The 14,592-nt window shown below is 46.9% G+C and overlaps 1 non-coding gene across 1 annotated transcript; it reads left to right on the forward strand.

Moving 5' to 3' along the window:
* The first annotated feature begins 12,493 nt into the window (after positions 1 to 12,493).
* On the forward strand, positions 12,494 to 12,597 carry LOC111729340. Its single transcript, XR_002776195.1, has one exon. It is a non-coding gene; the product is annotated as a small nucleolar RNA U13 (small nucleolar RNA).
* Positions 12,598 to 14,592: the final 1,995 nt, after the last annotated feature.

Raw genomic sequence — 14,592 nt, forward strand, 5'->3', positions numbered from 1 at the left:
GTTTCTTGGGAATCACACCGGAGTGGAGAAGCCTACAGGAGCCAGACTGCCAGTCCCCAAGGAGAGTTTGGGAAATAGGGTGTGTTGGGATCCCAGACTGTGGCCTGGGGATTGGGACCGAAGGGTCCTTGGGGACTCCAAGCCAGGTGCAACATTTGCAAGAGTTGCCGAACACCAGCCTTCTTGGGCAGCTTGGCTAGAACAGCCACTTCCATGCACAGCTGTGGTTAGTGGACCTGTCTGGAGGGCTGGAGATAGAGTTTGTCAGCTTCCCTCTGGCATAAGGTGACTTTTCCAAGGCTAGGGCTACTCACAGGTTTAGAAGGAACTTCAGGGTCTGGAAGACATGGGAAAACTGAACATTCAGCCAAGGCTACTCCCAAGAGATCCCAAACCCATAGGCCACACACGAAGTCAGTGAACATGTGCTGGCAGCAGCTAAACATCTCACACACTACCTTTTCTGACCCTTTTAGTCGCTATAAGAGCATCTACCTCCTTCTTCATCAATATCTGACTAGATTCAAGGTGTGCTCTTTTTATTTGCATCCTAACTCTCTGGCAAGTCTGAGCTCCTGCTCATGGTCAATCCTTCCTCCCTCTCTCCTCTCCCTTCTTCCCTATCTCCCTTCCTCCCAATCACTCCTGTTATTTTCCTTCCAGGTCAATAGACGGATACCCGCTTTGTGTGAGTCTTCAGCCTGTTTTCCATCAACAGCTTCACACTCTTCATTCTCAGCATTTACCCTTCATTAACCTCCCTCTCTGCCTTTTTCCAATTACGGTGAGCTCCTCATCCTAGCCCATCGCCTTCTTGAACAAATTTTCAAAATTGCAGAAAGCAATTAAAATCACCTTTAAAGAGCCATTTTTCAGCTCAATTTCAGCACCCCAAGGAAAAATTAAAAAATATCCATGACTATCATATATGAAAAAAAAAAAGGAATGTCATTGGAATCAAGTATTTTTCTCTGCTGAAATATAAAATCTTTTTGGAAATTTGATACTGGACCACAACCAATTGTACTTCTCAGAGTTCTAATTTCCTTTTAACCCTGTTTAATATAGTTGTAAAGAATTCTTTGTAAAAATATTTTCATGATTCTGAATCTGGCAGACGGTGCCATGGCCACTGCTCCAGCCCCTAGGCCAGTACAGATTCTGCTGATCCCGAGCCCAAACAGAGAGACCGGCTCTAGTTGGTGCTTGCTTCCGACAGTTGGAGAAGTCAGGCTGCTCCAGACACATGATACTTTCTTCTGGCTACTTGCTACCCCCCTTTTTTCATCCAGGTCCCTAAATTTTGGCTCCTGTAAGAACCTGGGTATGCAGTGTGGACGTTTTGAAGTGTGAGATCTGTTGCCTTTGTTCTCCATCCTTGAGTCTGGAGATAAAGGTAGGAAAACAACTGAGCACACCATGAAAGTAACAATGATATCAGGTGTGCTCTGCCCTTCGCTCCCCAGACTTCAAACAAGCGGAAGACTGCTCACCTCATTTTACACACAGTACTCTTCAAGGACACATCTTTGTGCACAAAATTAAATCTGACTGAAAGAAATGTTATTACTGAATTTTTGCTTTGCAGAAAACACTTTGGTGTAAAAGTCCCTAAGAAAATGTGTGCTTTAAAGGAACAAAAATGGGTTGAGAGTGTAAATGCAAAATATGTTTTATGGGTAGAGTCTGATTTTCTGTTACTCGGGGGGAATGAACAGACTGTACAAGTCAGATTCCAGTTTCACCTCATCGCTGCCACCACGGCTGTGTTGGGAGGACCCAGAGGGCTGGCCAGCTAGGAGAAGCTTACAGCCTTGGGACCCACATTGGGAACCTAGTGGGTGTTCCTGGTGCACTGGGTGTACAAGGCCTGAGGTGATCGAGAACAGAGGAGAGGGAGGTTGAGACCTCAGAGGAAGGGAACGTGGTCAAGAGCAGCCCAGTGCTCTGGCTTGAAAAAGAACAGACTTAAAAGGCCAGAGGATGGCAGGGAGTAGAAGTGGGGAAGTCGTCGTTAAAAGAATCTGGTGCTGGTTGTACTCCTGTGATGGGCTGGGCCACCTTCTTCCTCCCCACCCATCTCTATCCCCATCTGCCTGTGCAAGTACCACAACAAAAATCAGCTTGAGTGTATGGCAAGCTGTACCATTGGATTATGTGCAGATTTTCCTCAAATAGAATGACCAAGATTCAACTCAAAGCTGCGAAGACTATTTGGATTACTCTGTCCATTATCCTGTGTGAGTGTGGTGTCCTGATGCAGAATTGTGTTAGAATCAATCTTCAGTTTAAATACCTTTAAAATGGATATAATAATTTTCCTTCTTCATCTGACAAACAGAAACAGTAGGTGAGAAGAGATATATAAAGGACAGGAGTTATTTCAAAGTGAGCTAAGTACCAAGTGTCTGGACTCTTATTTTAATGGTGAGCAGACCCCTTAAGGCAGGGAAACGCTGTTCTCTGCTGCCATCTCGTGTGCATTTTGGGAATAGCACCAGAGTTTAGGTGATGAAACGTTATTCGTGATCCTCTGCTGCCATCTCGTGTGCATTTTGGGAATAGCACTGGAGTGTAAGTCATGAAACGCGATTTGTTATCCTCTGCTGCCATCTAGTGTTCACTTAGGGAATAACACCTGACTATTAGGTCATCAAGTGTGGGTCAGTATGAATATTCATTCTCTGTTGCCATCTGGTGGGCCATTAGGGAATAACATGTCAGGGCTGCTCATAAAGTTATTTCTGCCGCTTTTTCATGTTCATTTTGAAAATAACACCCAGGGCATGTCATTATGAAAAGTTTTTCTCTGCTGCCATCTCGTGGGTATTTTGAAAATGACACCCAAGTATAATTGTCGAGATGCACACAAGATGGGTGCAGAAAACAAATTTGTATCTGCACTACACTCAGATTTTATTCCCAAAATTCACACCAGATAGCAGCAGAAAATAAATTTTTATGATGAAATATGCCTTAATGTTATTTTCAAAATGCTCACAAAATGGCAGCAGAAAAGAACTATTCATGGTGATGTACACACGGGTATCTTCCCAAAATGCACACAAGACAGAAGTAGAGAAAAGCTTTTGCTGACATACACTCTGCTGTTATCCCCAAAATCCCAATAAGATTTCAGAAGAAAATAACTTTTCATGACATACATGCATTTTTACTCCTAAGATGCTCATGAGATGGCAGCAGAGAATAAACTCAAGTGTTATTCAGGAGAAGTCAACAAAATGATATTAGCAAATAACTTTTTATGACATACACTTGGATTTTTTTTTTCGGATGTTATTTTTGAGCTGCATACAAGATAACAGCAAAGAATGCCTTTTCGTGATGACATACACTTGGGTGTTATTCTCGATATGCCCGTGAGATGGCAGCAGAAATAACTTTTCATGATGACATATACTTGGGTGTTATTCCCAGAATGCACAACAGATGGCAGAAGAGAATAATTTCTTGTTACATGCATTCCAGTGTTATTCCCAAGATGAACATGAGATGGAGGCAAACAATGAATATTTATGATTACTTACACTCAAGTGCTATTCCCGAGATGGCTGACAAGGCAGAATAAAAATAATATTCTTTTAGAAAAAAATAACTTTTCAAGACATAACTGGAGTGTTATTCAAGAGATGCCCACGAGATGGCAGCAGAGAATAACTTAATGATGACATACACTAGGATGATATTACCAACATGTCCACTACATGGCAGCAGAGAATAACTTTTCATGATGACACCCAGGTGTTATTTCTAAAATGCCCAACAGATGACAGCAGAGTATAAAATTTTACAACATACACTCTTGTGTTATTCCCAAGATGCACACAAAATGGAAGCAGAAAATGAATTCTTATGATGAGATACACTTGGGTGTTATTTTCAAAAAGACCAGCAGATGGCAGCAGAGAAAACTTTTTCATAATGACATGCCCTGGGTGTTATTTTCAAAAAGCCCAGCAGATGGCAGCAGAGAAAACTTTATGAGCAGCACTGTCGTCTTATTCCCAAATTGCCCACCAGATGGCAGCAGAGAATGAATAGTCATAATGACCTACTCTTGATGAGCTACATTCAGGTGTTATTCCCAAAATGCACACGAGATGGCAGCAGAGGGTAACGAATAACTTTCGTGACCTACACTCTGGTGCTATTCCCAAAATGCACACAAGATGGCAGCAGAGGATAACGAATAACATTTCATGATCTAAACTCTGGTGTTATTCCCAAAATGCACACCGGATGGCAGCAGAGACGAGTATGTTCCTGCCTTAAAGGCTCTGCCCACTTATCAAAATAAGAATCCAGATTCTTAGTACTGTCACTTTGAAATAAATCCTGTTTTAAGCCCTTCACATGCCTCATCTAACGTATTGTTTCCATTTGCCAGATGAGGCAGGAAATGTATTCTCTCTATTTTACAGGTATTTAAACTGAAGAATGACTAACACAGTTCTGAGTCCAGGATCTTCACTCGTTCGGGATCCTGGACAAATCGAGTAATCCAAATAATCCTCGCAGCTTTGGGTTGAATCTTTCTCACTCTAGTTGAAGACAATCTGCATAATCTAATGGTCCAGCTTGCCATGTATCATTTTTGTTTTTGTTGTGGGACTTGGTCAGGTAGCTGGGGATGGGGATGGAGGAGAGAAGATGGCTCTGCACCTCACAGGAATACACCCAGCTTCAGATTCCTATAATAATGACTTCCTCACTTCTACTCTCTGCCATCTCGTGGCTCTTTAAAATCTGTTCTTCTTTAAGCCAGAGCACCAGCCTTCTTCTGCCCATATTCCCTTCCTCTGAGGTGTCAACTGACAAGAGATTCCTGGCCGCTCAGAATAGAGTTGAGGGTAGCAGTTTATTTGCGGGGGAGTGCCTGAGCCCAGACAGGCACAGAGCTGACTTCTGGCCCCACCACTTACTAGCTGTGTGACTTCAGTCAAAGAAATGAAAACTCTGCTTTCTCATCTGTGAGATGGGGATAACCGCACCCTCTCCGGTGGCTGTGAGGGTTTGCTGAGGTGGTGCATGTTAGCTTGTGCCCAACACATGATCAGTACTCTACCTCCCTCTTTCCTCCAGTCCTTCTTCTACCTTCTAGGGCCAGATATATCAAGATTTTAGCAAATAGTCTCCTTTTAGCAGAATGAACTCTCCTATCAGTGTCCAAATAGCCAAAGTTCCCCTAAGTGCTGACTCTGGCATCTGTACCAGCTTCATCTTCAGGACAGTATTAACCAAGGCCCCTCTCTGGCTTTTACACCTCTGCTCTTCTCCAAACTTGTGTTCCCTGCCTCAGTTCAGGCCAGCACCACCTCTCATCAGTCTTCCCACTGGTCTCCCTGCTTCCCATCTGTTTCTCATTTATTCCAAACTCCACCCTGTGACCAGCTTGATCTTCCTTAATTAAGAATCTAATCCTGTCACTTCCTGTGCATAGACCTGCCAACGGGTAGATCTGCCAACGGGTTCCCGCAGCCTAGAAAATGAAGCCTCTATCATCGGCACAATGCAGAGAATCTTTATCAGGCCCATTGCTCTCCTGGTCTCATTTCCTGCCATAACATCCCTATTTCGGAAAAATAAACACTAATAAGATGAGCTCTAAAATAAAGAAAATACAAACACAACAATTAGTAATTTGGGCAAAGCTGTGTCCTCACCCACCTCCCCACTCCTCTGCCTTCAGCCACCTCAGGTCTTGCAGGACCCAGAGCACCAGAGACGCCTACTCTACTCCCAGTGTAGGTCTCAAGGCTGTAAGCTCCTCCCAGCAGGCTAGCCCTCTGGGGTCCTCCCAACACGCTCCTGGTGGCAGTGATGGTGGTGAAACTGTAATACGACTGGTACAGTCTGCTCATTTCCCAAGTAATGGAAAAATCAGACTCTACTCATAAAACATATTCTGCATTTACAGTCTCACCCCATTTTTGTTCTCATAAAAAAAAAAACATTTTTTTTTAGGGACTTTTATACCAAAGTGTCTTCTGCAAAGCAAGCTCTGCATTATTTCAAGATGTATACTTGATGGCAGCAGAAAAGATTTTTCTGATGACCTCCACTCTGCTGTTATTCCCAGGACACACACTAGATGGCAGCAGAAAATAGGCTCCTCCCACCCCGCTTCCCCGGCCACCCCCCACTCCCAACTTGCACATTAGATAGCAGCACAGAACAATCTTTCCTGGTGACCTTCATCAGGTGTCATTTCCAGCACACAGAGATGATGGCAGCAGAGGAGAGCATTTATCTGTCTTAAGGGCTCAGCCCACTCTGCATTAAAATGGGAATCCAGACCCCTGGTACTAAGCTCACTTCCAGAAGGGCTTTTTTAAGCCCTTCACATGCCCTATCTCACCTACTGCTCCCGTTTGCCAGATGAGGCAGGGACAATCGTGTCCATTTTGCAGGTAATTAAACTGAAAATTAATTGAAACACAGTTCAAAGTCCAGAACTGAGCTGTACATGGGCCAAGATGGGTCGAGATGGGCCAGAAGAGCATGCGCACACAGGATTCTGGACAAATAGGGTACAAGTTGCCCTTTTGTATGGGGAATCTCCATTTGTAAGGTTCTCTCCCTCTCTGTACAAGAAGGAGAAGGATGACTAAATCGCAGTAGATTTTTCTCAATGGAGAAGACCTGCACTTAAATCTGCACAACCACCTTGCTCACTGTGCTTTGCCCAAGAACCTACATCAACTGCCTTCCCCCATTCCCCAACATTTCTTTTGTATTTAGCTGAAGATGGTATCTCAGGTGATGACTTGGGCCATCTCAGGAAGCTACTCAGTTTTCCTTAGTATTTTCCATATATATGGGAGGTATCCATGTTATTAAATTTGTTTGCCTCCTGTTGTTTGACTTTATAACAGAGGGGTTCTCAGCTAAGAACCTAGCAGAGAAAAAATTATATTCTCGCCTCCACACAAGCACTTCAGCAATAAAACCATGCAAAGACATGGATGAATCTTACTTGTGTATTACTAAGAGAAAAGGTCCCATCTGAAGAGTCTACACACTGTATGCCCCCATTTATATGACATTCTGGAAAAGGCAAAACTAAAGAGATGGGAAATCATGGGGTGAAGATTTGCAATATTCCGTAAGGCACTTTAGTGATGGATGTCCGCCACTATGCACTTAGGAAAACTCATAAATTTTAACAGCCCAAAGAGTAAAAAACATATTCAAATTAAGTTATTTAGGATGTGGGAGTACCACAGGATGGAATAGAGAATGTGACAAAGACTCTAACTGCATTAGAAATGTAGCGGGAAAAAACTTACTACAGGTGGTGCAGCAAAAGGTGCTGATCTAAATAACTTTGGAAATGAACAGAATCTGTACACTAAAGTAAAATGTACCATATGTGAAAAGTCGACTCTGTTTTCTAAAGTTCTTTCCATTGGGGGAAGTAGCTCACAATTCTGAGACCACTCTCTCTGTAATCTGGAATGGAGCAATGAATTAAATAAATGGCAGGTGGTGGGAACCGGCAGTGGGAAGTTACGGATAAGCAAGAAAAGAAAGTTACAGTATTCATATGATAATTTCAGTGCGATGTTTCTCTCTCCCTTTCTTAAAAAATGAGAGGTGCTAGGTAACTGAGAGTAGTGTTGGGAGGTATGTACAAGTAGGCTTGAGGCTTGGTAAGCCTCCAGGAAGAATAACCAAACCACACGGCCTTGAGAGGTTGATGACACCACAAAATCTCTATCAATGACCGGTTCCTAGTCAGACATGACAACTGCGAAAGAATTGTTACTGGTAATCAATGAGAAGAAACTGTCCTCTTGTATCAAGTTATAGTAGCTAACATTAAAAATTGAAATAATCTTATTTTTCAATTAGGATTTTATATCGCTACACCTTAAATAAGGATTCATTTGGGGAATAAGAAATGAATACACATTGTTCAACTTAAGAATATTTATTTAGGCGGACTTTTTTTTATTGAAGTAATATAAAAAGTTTCAAAGTACAGTAAAAAGAGTGACATAATGAATATCTGAATACAAACATGTAGACTTAACAATTACGAAGAGCTTACCATATTCGTTTCACGTTTTGTATTGAGAATATTGTAGATTGCAGACCTACAATATTTCAGTATGCACGTACTAAAAAATGAAACTACATTACCATATCGCGCATAACGCACTTGACGAAAACTGCTACGTATCATCCCAATACTCAGTTAGGAGGGGTTTTCAAAACCAATTATTGTTAGAAGGTAAGGATATGCGGGCACTGAGAACACACCATGAAAAATAACATTTATGTGGTTAAATATATAGAAGTATTCTGTGATAATCAACAAAAGTATACCCCTCGTAAAAGAGGAAAAGAAAATCCTATTTCTTCTGTAAAACCATAAGGAGTGTAAACCTAAAGTTACGCATGAGACAGCTTCCCCGCACCTCTGCCTGGGTGCACCAATATCTCCAAACTTTTCCTATGACCGCACATTGGTGCTGTGAATCTGTAAGAATTACTGAACCCAAGACACTGCATCTCCGCTTTTCTCATCAGATACAGACATGTGTGAAGCGTCCAGATGATCAACCTTCAAGCACTAAAAAAGAATGCTATCCCCAAAGGCTGTGACTTTCCTGACTTTTGAGGAATCTGGTGATGGCTCTGACCAACATGGCTCTTTCTCCTTCTCTGCCTTCCAGCTGTGGTCCTTTGGGGCCCCTATGAAGCCCCAAGACAGTCCCACAGTCATAGCCAACGACCGGACTCTCCGCTACGTCCTCCTCGTCTCCCTCACCTTGTCTTCTCTCCTCCTTACTCTCTTCATTGACTCTCCCAACACAGCCACCTGCATCCTCCAGCAAACCACTTTCAGAGAGGTGTTTGCTGTGGCTGTTTCCACATTTTAGCCAAAACCATCACTGTGGTCTTGGCATTCAGGGTCACTGCTCCTGGGAGGAGGGTGAGGCATCGGTTGGTGTGCGGGGCACCTAATTTGTCATTCCCATTGGCTCCCTGACACAGCTGACTCACTGGGAAACCTGGGTGGGCACATCTCCGCCTTCACAGACCCAGACATGCACTCCAAATCTCGATGCGCCCTCTTCATATGCAGGGAGGCTCGGCTGAGTCCTGTGGCTCCAGGGACTCGGGAGCTCCCAGGTTACCAGCCAGGAACCTGCCTGACAGCTTCAGTGAAGCTGAGCTCATGACGGTCAGCATGCTGGTGTCCTGCATAGTCTGGTCACCTTTCCTCCCATCTACCACAGCCCAAAAGGAGCAGCATAGTGGCCGTGGAGACCTCCATTTTGGCCTCCAGTGCTGCATCTTTGCCCCAAGTGCCTCTTTTCCTTGGTAAAACCTCAGAGGAACACCATGCAAGGGGTAAGCAATAAAAAAGGTCTGTGTTATTTTTATTAAAAAAAAAATAAACAACACATTGAAAAGAGATATTTAGTAAAAACAAACAAACAAACAAAAACAAAACCTACATTTACTACTTACCCTCTTAATGAAAAAATATGCTCTGTGTGTTCTGCAATAGCCTCAGGAACTGAGTTGTCAGTTTCAGGAGCCTGAGTGTCATTTTAAATGTCTTCTTCTCAGTGTATAGAATCTATTATCAAACTCTGCAAACCTTCCCTTATGAGGTCTGCAGGGATCTCATTTTACACCCATTTCCTAAACCAGTCCTCTCTCGCCAAGTTTTCTTCTGTTGCTCTTTTTCTGTTTCCCTCGTTCCCACACGCCAGCACTGAACGTGGGTTCTTGTCCCCCAGGACTTCCAGAGGCTGGCGTCAGCCTTAGCTCTTCCACTCCTTTGTATTTGTTATTGTGAGTGATGAGTGAGGAGCTACTATTTCTTTCTAAGAAGAACAGCAGAGCGAGAGGCTCATTGTCACCTGTTTTTGAATCTCCCCACATGTGGGATCCACATGACCGGAGGTGAAGGGGAAACTGGGCTCAGGACTGGGGGATCAGATTTAGGCGAGTGGACAGACTAGGCTGGGTGCTGTCTGGGAGCTCCCAAGACACCAGGGGTATGTGCAGCTGCAGGTGGGCACTGCTGGGGCTCTGAGATCCTGATGGACAGAGGGGGTGACCCTGAGCCTGGGGTATGTACCTCCATTTTTCAGGAGACAGTGGGACTCAAGTAAGGGGAACAGCTTCCCTTTGCTGGAAAAAATACAGTCCTCGGAATGGGCCGCAGGGAACAGAGCAGGGACTAATGACCGTTTGTAGAACAAATGATCTATTTTACTAAAAACCGACATGTACATCATGCAACATCTGTAGCACCAGGGACCAGCACTCCTATGAGAATCTAATGCCTGATGACCTGAAGTGGGGCTAAGGCGGTGATGCTGGTGCTGGGAAGCAGCTGCAGATAGAGGAAGCTTCGCTCACCTGCCCACTGCTCACCTCCTGCCGTGTAGCCCAGTTCCTAACAGGCCATAGGCCGGTACCGGCCTGTGGGCCGGGAGTTGGGGAGGCCTGATAAATATTACATTTTACAAAACGGCATCCACTGGGACCTCTTGGTCCCTTCCCTAACTTCACAAAGAGAGTACTCAGGGAGCTATGAAGACAAGGTCCCTCCTCCAACACTCTGGGCTACCCCAGGCACCCCAGAACCTGGGTCCAGAGCACACAGGGAGGTGGGGGCGGTGGAACTCACCTACTGCTCCCACCAACCCAGGGCACTGGGAGCCTGTTCAGAATCCTGCTCGCCATCCTCGGTGAGGGCACTGCTAGAACCATGGACACACTGACCTGCAGCCTGAGCCTCAGCTGGACTCACAGACTGGAAGCGTCCAGCTCCCAGAAGGAAGACGCAGCACGAGCCTTGTGCTTCGCCTTGCCCAGGGCTGGCGGAGTAGCCGCCAGGGTCTCCATTCCAGCCCTTCCTCCTCCAGACACCACTGCAAGGCTACAATTAAAGAAAGCTAAGATGTAGCCGACCTAGAAGACAGAAGGAAGGTAAGAGCTGACTGGATAGGGACTAAGGTAGGGACAAGGGACATGTTCAGTGTGGGGAGGCGGGGGCAGGGGGGAGGAGGAGCTTCTTAAAGAGGAGGCAGAGGGCTCCAGAGCGAAGAGGAGCGGCATCCCGGGTAGAGAGTGAGCGGTGAAGGGAGCCGAAGAGGGAAGGGGTCTGAGGCGTGCAGGGCCATGAGAATAGGGCCTGCAGTGTGGGGGGCAGCAGGGGAAAAGTGGGGGTGCAGAAGAGGGGTCAAGGGGAGCCCCAGGAAAGGAAGACATAGGGTCCTTGAGCGGGGCCCAGCAGGCGGACGAGGTAAGAGATCCCATGTAAAACTTGACACAAGCACCCCTGCAGGGGCCAGACCAGGACAGCATCCAGAGGCATTTGTGTCAAACGTGCAGGTGGTGGCTTGCAGAGGGCAAAAGCCTCCCGAAAGAACTACGGGTGAGCTGCAGTCACTCCTGCTGCTGCAAGGCCACGCCCCTCCTGCATGGCCCCGCCCCTTCCACAGCTGATGTTGGCCTGAGACTCCACCCCACACACCAACACCTGCTGCACAGACCAGAACACCCAGGCAGAGCAAATGGTCCCGGGCTTCCGGTCAAATTCACCCACCATCACCTCCACCCACCCCATTTTCAGATGGGTAAACTGAGGCCAGGAGAAGAGATGTGACTGGGCTATGGTCACCCAACACACATGCCATGGAAGAAACGCCACCAAGAATGCCACTGGGTGCGGTCCAAAGGAGGGGTGTGCTGAGTAGAAAGGTGGTCTACGAAGGGAGAGGGCAGCTGGGCTGGTGCCAACCAGAAGCAGGCAGCTTCTCTGGCCTTCGATGCGTTTCCCAGTCTCCTCGTTCTCCTTGTGTCGTGCTTCCCAAAGTCCCAACCCAAGTCCTGACGTAAGCAGACTTCCTGTGAAGCCTGGCAGCATCACACGGTTCTGACCTCTTGTGCGCCTTCCCCTGCCTCAAACTGATGAATTGCAGTGCAGTTACTTTCTCAAAGCTCTTCACTCTCCCGGGAGCCAGCCATGCTAAGATGTGGAGGAAAAGCAATCAGGCAAAGGCAGCAGCAGGATGGAAGACCTTGAGACAGGATTAAGTTGGTACTTTGGGAGCAGACAAGAAGCCAGCAAGGTGAAAACAGGGAGGGGGCAACGTCACAGAGGCGTCCAGAAGCCTAAATGTGTGAGGCCCCACTCAGCAGCCTCCACGTTGTATCCTAGGGACAATCGCGTCACTGGGCAAGAAAAATAGGCCCCAACGTATGTGGAAGAGCGTTCTGGCTGCACTGAACACCCAGGTGGGAGTGGAGGGAAGGGAGACTAACGCCTGGAGGCTCCACCAGCAGTTGGAGTGAGAGATAGGGCCGGGACTGGAAGGCCTAGCAGCAAAGACAGAGAAAGCACAAAGGATTTCGGATTTGGTTTGAAGACAGAGCTCACATTCCAGCTGAACTATTGGCTGTACGTGATGGAGAAAGAGAGCGATCAAGAATGACCCAGATCCTTTTCTAGTTCATAAGCGTGACGATTGGGTGTTCATGCTGTTGTGTGAGACGTGCCTACCTCGAATCTTGTTACAATATTGGCACATGACCCGTCTGACGTTAAAAAAAAAAAAGACCTGGGTTTTGGCCTAATCAGCTGGTGGGCAGTAGTGCCATTCACTGAAAACCAGAAAACAAAAGGAGATTTGGAGGCTAATCAAACGGTTTGGATAAATTTGAAATGCCTATGAAACATCAAAGTAGCGATGTTCAGTAGGCAGGTGGGCTCCCAAGTATCAATCTAGTCTGGGATGCAAGTTTGGGAGACACCAGCAAAGATGGCATCAAAGCCGCCGAGGGAGATTGAGCCACCTGGAAAACCAGATTCAATGCAACCCAAGTCCGGGGACTATCGCCTGGAGCAGCCAGCATTTAAAGAGGTCATCCACAGAGGCTCAGTCAGGTCTTTGGCCAGGATTGTTAACCCAGGAAGCTCTCAGCTCCTGAGATCCAAACCTGGCATGCACGGGGCCACCCTGGCTGCAGAGGACAACACTTGCTCAGGGATGAAAGCAATACAGACAAAAGACCAAGAACTGAGATGGGGGCCTGGACCCATCAGTATCAGAGGCCTGCATCATTTGCGCTTCATCTAACACAGGCAGTTGGCACACACTCTCATCTGTTTTTATAAAAATAGTTTTATTAGGACACTGTGACATAACGGCATAAAGCACTACCCCATCTGACAGGACACCTTTCCATAAGTGAGCACCAATGTAATTATGCAGCTTCCCCACGCACCCTTAGCCACTTAGTCTAACCCTGAACACGGAGTAAGACGTTTTCCCCACGACATGCCGGCACTCATTTCGGCTTGCTATAGAAGCCTTTCTAATTGACCTCACTCTCTTGACAGGAGGGACGATTGTCTGAACCCTACAAATGGGTCTGGTGCTGGTCTGACAGTACTCAGTGTGCTAGTCTCACACCTGCCCGGCAGTCACGGCACCAGATTCAATGACCAGCCAGGGACAGAAAACCCAACATCTGTCCGACAAAGCATTCCTGGAAAGGCTCTGCATCAGGACAAATTTTCATACCACCTGCAGAGAAGAACTGCTCCAGGATGTAGTGGAGGCTAAAAGAAATTGAACCTAAACTCTTCATTGGCAGTGTCCAGTGTGGCCTTGGCTCCCCTTGCTGGGCGAGGCCTGCAGACCCTCCGGCTCTTCCTCCTGGCAGCCTCACCTACAGGCTGCACGTGGGCTGAGTGGGCCGCTGTGGCAGAGGGGAGAGATCGTCAGAACTGAGTAATAACAGCTAACATTAACTGTGCCCATACAGCTCTAACCCCTCTGTATAAATTAACTAATTTAGTTCTCAAAACGATAAGGTACGTATTATCATCACATCCCACTCAGAATCTCGGAGAAATTCACCAACTCTTACCCCGCCTCCCCCGCTCAGGCCTCCTGAGGTCCAGGCTTTTTCCCTCCGTGCTTCCCCAGGCTTTCCCGAGCCAATCTCCTTCCCTCACCAGCGCTGTTGTCTGGGAGTCTTCCCTTCACTCCCTAGGCTCTTCTTCCCCAACCCCTTGAACTAGGCAGTCCTGAATCAACCAGTCCCCAGCTCCTCACCGGTTCTGAGAGCCCGCAGGGCCTGGCACCACTCGGCTTCCATCTGAGCCCTGTAGTCCCCAAACAAGGAGCGCATCAGCTGCCTCTTCCGGGGCAGGGGAGTTCTTTCGCTGCGAAGGATTCGGATTGCCCCAATAGCCTGCTCTTCTGCAAATAAAAACAAAGGGCTAGAGACCTCCTCTATCCTCATCTCCTACTCAAAAGTAACAATCCCATCCCCTGGCAGCACCTGCAGGCCATAGCATTGTCACCGTTCACCTCCCCCCAACTCTACAGAAGGGCCCTCACTCTGTTTTGGGCTGGGTGTCTGCGTCTTGAGGCCCAGTTCCAGCTGCTCCACGCACCAGGCCAGTTCCCGAGCCAGCTTCTCCGCCTGTGATGGATTGGGGACAGTGGCTGAAAGAGGGTATCAGGTCCCAGCGGCCTCCACCCCTATCCCACAGGGACCCCAAACCCCCACGTCATCTCTCTTCCC

Source organism: Pteropus vampyrus, unplaced genomic scaffold, assembly GCF_000151845.1.
Source record: "Pteropus vampyrus isolate Shadow unplaced genomic scaffold, Pvam_2.0 Scaffold256, whole genome shotgun sequence".
In the NCBI taxonomy this organism is placed as follows: Eukaryota; Metazoa; Chordata; class Mammalia; order Chiroptera; family Pteropodidae; genus Pteropus; species Pteropus vampyrus.